At 43.0% G+C, this 5,792-nt stretch overlaps 2 protein-coding genes across 2 annotated transcripts in view; one reads left to right on the plus strand and one right to left on the minus strand.

Annotated features, from left to right (window-relative positions):
- The window catches only part of SH3RF2 (SH3 domain containing ring finger 2), a 149,216-nt gene extending 145,621 nt beyond the window's left edge, over nucleotides 1-3,595 (plus strand). The window contains exon 10 of the mRNA XM_053565944.1: nucleotides 135-3,595. The gene's annotated coding sequence lies outside the window, so the exon portion shown is untranslated. The remainder of the gene's footprint in view (nucleotides 1-134) is intronic.
- The window catches only part of LARS1 (leucyl-tRNA synthetase 1), a 124,458-nt gene that overhangs the window by 5,946 nt on the left and 112,720 nt on the right, over nucleotides 1-5,792 (minus strand). The window lies entirely within an intron of this gene.

The raw sequence follows: 5,792 nt of genomic DNA on the forward strand, positions 1-5,792 counted from the left end.
GTGAGGACACAGCATCTCTGCTGTGAAAACAAAAGACAATTCCTGCCCAAAAGGCTTCAGAATTTTAAAGAACTCTGGTTCTCTCCAGCTGCATTCACACACAATATATTCTGAAATCTTTTTCACCTTCACAGAGCCTGCCTTGGCGACCTTCTCAGGAGTTAGGAGCAACTGGGATGCTGAAGAGAACAATCTGCTCGGATGGAAACTACTCAGGGGAGAGTCCGTGGACCATGCGATATTCCTTGAACATGAAGAAGGGCACAGGAATAACAATAGTCTGGTCCCCAAGACAGGAGAGTAATAGTGAAAAGAGCAAACCTGCCTTCACCCCTGCGGCCATCCGCGGTGGGCAGGGTGGGGAAGCAAGTGAGCTGTCTCAGGTCGCTCCTGACTCCCCTCACTCCTTTTGTCAAAGCCTAACTTTATCTTTCCTATTTCTTCACCGCTTGGCACCTCATGGATGAAAAGACTGGACATCAAATGCCTTCCAGCTCTGTGTCTGGCCTGTCTCTCCAGCGTAGCTTTAGAGCAAGGCAGGGATTCAATCCAGACAGTCCGCTGCTCCCTCACAATATCCTCCAGCCTTCACCTGCCCCGGCTCCCTGCCAAGCAGCCTGCATGCCTCTGCCACATCCTCATTCTTTTCCGTTCATTTCCATTCTGTCTTTCCCCCTCATACCTTCTGACCCAGGGGAGTTCTGTTAGAACATAGTGATCAAGGAAATAAGAACTTGAGACACAAAGGACCTCGGACAAGAAAAATCCATGTTATACAAGAGATACCACAGTCTGCAATGCTTACAAAGAGGCTATTTTAAACAGAAAGATATAAATATCAGTTATAACCATGCATTCTTTTAAGTTCATACAGAACAAGCCATTAGAAGACATTCTACTGCTGGTTTTTTTTAAAAAAAACTATAACCTAAAATACAATTCTTAAATTGTCTGTGCTAACCCGAGAGAGACATTGCACAGATAAGTGACATTCACACATACTCTGATACTTTTTTAACCATTTATTTTCATCTTTTCATCTTTTAAGACATCAATAAGAAATTGATTTTTTAATTAATTTTTTTTCTTTCTTTTCTTTTCTTTTTTTTTTGAGACAGAGTCTCACTCTGTCACCTAGGCTAGATTGCTCACTGCAACCTCAAATTCCTGGCTGAATTGATCCTGCAGTTCAGCCTCCTGATTAGCTCGGACAACACGTATGCACCACCACACCTGGCTAAATTTTTTAATTTTTTGCAAAGAAAGGGTCTCACTATGTTGCCCAGGTTGGTTTCAAACTCCTGACTGTAAGCAATCCTCATGCCTCAGCCTCCCAAAGTAGTGGGATTACAGACACAAGCCACCAAGTCTGGTCAGAATTTCATTTTTGGAAGCGCATACTGCTTTGATTATGAAAGACAATGTCAGAAATGCAGAATCATTAGGTTATTTTAAAGTTCAGATCCTAATTTTACACTAAACAGGCTCAGTCTTTCATCCAATTTGCTTATAAGCAGGAGCAAGCATCAGCCAAACCATGAGCAGAGTAAGGATCACACTGCGAGGTCACAGAAATGTCTTCTTCTGTGCGAAACTGTCCCAAGTAGGGCTTAAACCAGCACTCATCTTGTAATGGGGTAAATAACTTGGATTTCTTAACTATACACTTCTCTTGGTTAAGGTGATAATAAGTCCCAGAGTCCTTGGCTTTATGTGCCAAGAAATCAAGGAGTATGACTGACCACATTAGCTATTTACAGCCTTGTCCTCAAGGCATTTTTGTCCCCATGTCCACCTTCATAATAGCTTCCCTCTCTCACACTGTGAGCATTGGGAAACCACCACTCCTGATTTTTTTGAGGGGGGGGCAGTTTTTGGCTGGGGCTGGGGCTGGGCTTGAACCCGCCACCTCTGGCATATGGGGTGGGCGCCCTACTCCTTTGAGCCACAGGCGCCACCCACCACCACTCCTGACTTTTACATACTCTTGTTTCTCTTACATCTCTGGAAACCTCCCATGACTTGCAGTGGAGGGTTTCCTAAGGATTTAGTTCTTTCTTTAAACCTGCTCAGCCACTAAACAAAATATTTTCTAGAATACAAAATAAAGAATCTGACTCGTTCCCAGCCAATCCCAGAAGCTCAGGAACACCTCTCACTTTCTAAAGTTTTCATCTCTGGACTCTCATTTCCAGCACACAGATTCCAAATGGTCATGGATCGAAAAGTGGTGGGTGTGTTAGGGACCTAGGCAAGGATGAGTTTGAATGGTTACAATGTCAGCCCAGAAATTTGCCCTGGAATAGTGAATAGTTAACTAACCATGAAGCCTGAGTTTCATGTCCTGGGATTGTTATTTTTTATTACTACACCTTGGGTCTGGGGAGGGAGTGTTGTTTTGGAGAAATAAAGAGGAAGGAGAAAGTGGACAAGGAGAAAAATTCTCTCCTCCATGGAAATATCAGCAGAAGACTCTTGTATCTCTGCTTATTTTTTTATGTGCAGCGCTTTTAATAGACCAAAGACAATCTTAATGAATTAATATGTATGTGAATAATGTTTATAAAAGGGGTCTAATGTGTTAGTCATTATAGAGTATTGTATAAATAAGCTTTAGATATAGAAAGTATATGAACATAAAAAAAATTGCATAGGGCAGTAGACAATTAAGGCCTTCCAAACTTTTCATATATTTGTTCCAAAAAACAGAGAGTTCCAGGGCTGGCAGCTTATTTCCCTACTATATGCCACTGTAAAACCAAGAGATCCAGGGAGTTGTTCATTTTCTGGTTTTGTAATTTATAATGATCTGTACGGATTGCTGTAAAACATCTGTTGCACGTGTGTGCTGGTGTTGTTTACCCACACGGAGTCATCAAAGATTCACTCCACACATTGTGCCCTGAAATACCAAAAGATTTTTTCTAGCAGGAAGAAAACCATACAGAATACAGCTTCACTACTGGCAACTCTCAGATTTGTACCACTCAGAACGTTTTATAAAACTAAGCTAATGGGATGTTTAACATCAGAGCTATTGTCTCTCACGTAAATATTTAGTATTGGACAATGTTTTTCCTGGGGAGCACATATTTTGTCAAGTCCTTTTTTTTGGAGTTGACATGTTCTTCTAGAAGAAACCAGGAGTCACGGCCCTAAGCCACCTCCCTTCATGACCACTCTCTTCCATCTAAGAGCTATCCACATGCAACTTCCGTTTTATGTTCTATGATTCTGTAGTAGAGTCAATGCTTTCAGAGCCTGGAGTTTTACTTGCTTGGGTTAGTAGCTCTCATGAAGTGCTAAATTGGCTCTTTACCTCCCAGATGGATCAGAAGCAGCAGAGGGGAAAGGGGGGCTCCCTTGCTGGAGAAGTCCGCTGGTACCTTTCACATCAGCCTCGAGAAGAACTGCACCTGAAACCCATGCATGAAATACCATCTGTTCTTCATGCAGAGAGGGGTCAACCAAATGAAAGTACTGAGATGACCCAAGTCTCCTTTGCCAAAAATTTGTATTGTCCCCAGCTGTAAGCCTGTGATGCCTGATATGTGTTTTAGCATGAAACAATAAAAATAGATTTATTTTCACTTAATAGAGTTGTTCCAGGTCTGAATTCTTTTTTCAGTAGATGATTTGGAGAGGGCAATACTTTGTCATAGATTAAACATCAACATTGAGCATTTAATTTTTCCCAAAGGGTTAGCTCCTAGCAGGTGCTCTGGGCATCCAAAAGGGAGGTCTGGAAGGATAGGAATTACTTTGTCAGATGGGCATTGCTTTAGTTTTGGTGGGGACAGGTGGAGGCAGGGGCAAGTAGCACTTCCCATCCAGGCCGAGCAGGCTGTTCACCTCTGTAGAGTAATCTCTGGTTGCACAACCTCGTGGGCCCAAGAAGCCTCTTGGCTGGAAGCTGTCTCTGCCTGTGCAGCGTAGGGGTCAGGAGCACAGCCTCCAGAGCCCGTGCTACAGCAGTATGGCCTTGGGCAAGTTACTTAACCTCTCTGTGGTTGGAAAAAGGAGACTTAACACCACCTTCTCAAGTGATATTAACAGTAAATGTCTTACAATATTTGGAGTGCTTTGAACAGTGCCTGCCACATACAAGCACTCAGTAAATTTGTTTTTACCACCTTCACAATGTTTGCCCTATCCACCTACCACCTATGTTTTTATAATGTTTACTTAATATTCCCATTTTAATTGACTCAATTTTCATTGAAAATGTGATTTTTCTTTTTTTTTTTTTTTTCTTTTTTTGAGACAGTCTCACTCTGTTGTCCAAGCTAGAGTGCCGGGGTGTCATAGCTCAGAGCAACCTCAAACTCTTGGGCTCACACAATCCTCTTACCTCAGCCTCCTGAGTAGCTAGGACTACAGATGTGTTTCCCAATGCCCAGCTAATTTTTCTATTTTTAGTAGCGACAGAGTCTCACTCTTCTTAGACAGGTCTTGAACTCCTGAACTCAAGCAATCCATTCACCTCAGCCTCCCAGAGTGCTAGGGTTACGGGCGTGAGCCACTGTGCCCAGCCTAAAATGTAATTTTTTAAAAAGCTTTATGCCCCAATTTTAAGTGGGAAACTGGCATAATTTGCTATAAATATAAGGTAGCCATTAAATAGTCCCTGTTCATACCCCTTACTACTTGCCAGGTACTGTACTTTACAATCCTCACAGCCCTATGAGGTCAGTACTGTCACTGTCCTCTTTCGTGAATAAGGAAACTGACACAGAAGTTAGCAAATTAATAAGTAAAGACATTTCAGGCTCCTGAACCCAGGCTCTTCAGCAGTGTTCTGTGCTGCTGCCCTAACAAACACTAAAGTATTCAATTCACATGGTAGGCGATTACTCGATTAACTTCCTAGGGCTGCTGTCATAAATTATCACAAACTAAGTAGCTTCAAATAACAGAAACTGTGCTCACTGCAGCAGCATGTACACTAACACAACAGAAATGGATTCTGTTTCAGTTCTGGAAGCTGGGAGTCCAAAAACAAGATGTTGGAAGGGCCATGCTCCCTCCAAAACCTCTGGGGGGGATCTTCCCTTGCCTCTTCCAGCCCTCGGTAGCCCCAGACATCCCTCGGTCCGGCGGCATCCCTGCAGTCTCTACCTCCAGGTGCACGTGGCTGTCTTCCCTCTGGGTTTCCATCTCTGCATCTCGACACTTCTTAGAAGGACACCAGGCATTGCATTATGGCCTACTCAAATGACCTCATCTTAACTTTATTATCACATCAAGCAAAGACCCTATTTCCAAATAAGATTACATTCACAGGGGATAAGACTCCATCTTTTGGTAGAGGGGGTGGGAGGTGAAGACACAATGCAACCCAGAACAGTTCCCTACCTAAGGCTCTGAGCCAGGAGCCCAAAGATTGGCAAGTATAAGAAAGGTATTCAAAATACCACCAACCTGAGGCCTTGTCCTTGAACAATCAGGACTGAAGAATCAGGACAAAGGAAGGACAATGTATGTTTCAGTGACATTAAGTGCCCAATCCAGATGCTAACTAAAATTAATCATCTTTTACCGCACCACTGATACTTCAGGGAAAGTGGCTTGACATAAGAAAACTACATGACAACTCTTCCGGCCTTTCAGACATCCCTCACGATGACAGTAGAAAGGCAGGCGGCACAGCAATGCAGCCTCCCAAAACTCCAGGCCAGAGGCAGGCATGCACAGAACTCTAGATCTGTTGTTTGTGGCTGGAGTGAAATAGCAAATTCAGACATATAATAAAGTCTTCATAGGGGAATGGATAAAGAGAGAACCACAGTAGA

The sequence above is a fragment of the Nycticebus coucang genome, chromosome 17 (genome assembly GCF_027406575.1).
Source record: "Nycticebus coucang isolate mNycCou1 chromosome 17, mNycCou1.pri, whole genome shotgun sequence".
Classification (NCBI taxonomy): domain Eukaryota; kingdom Metazoa; phylum Chordata; class Mammalia; order Primates; family Lorisidae; genus Nycticebus; species Nycticebus coucang.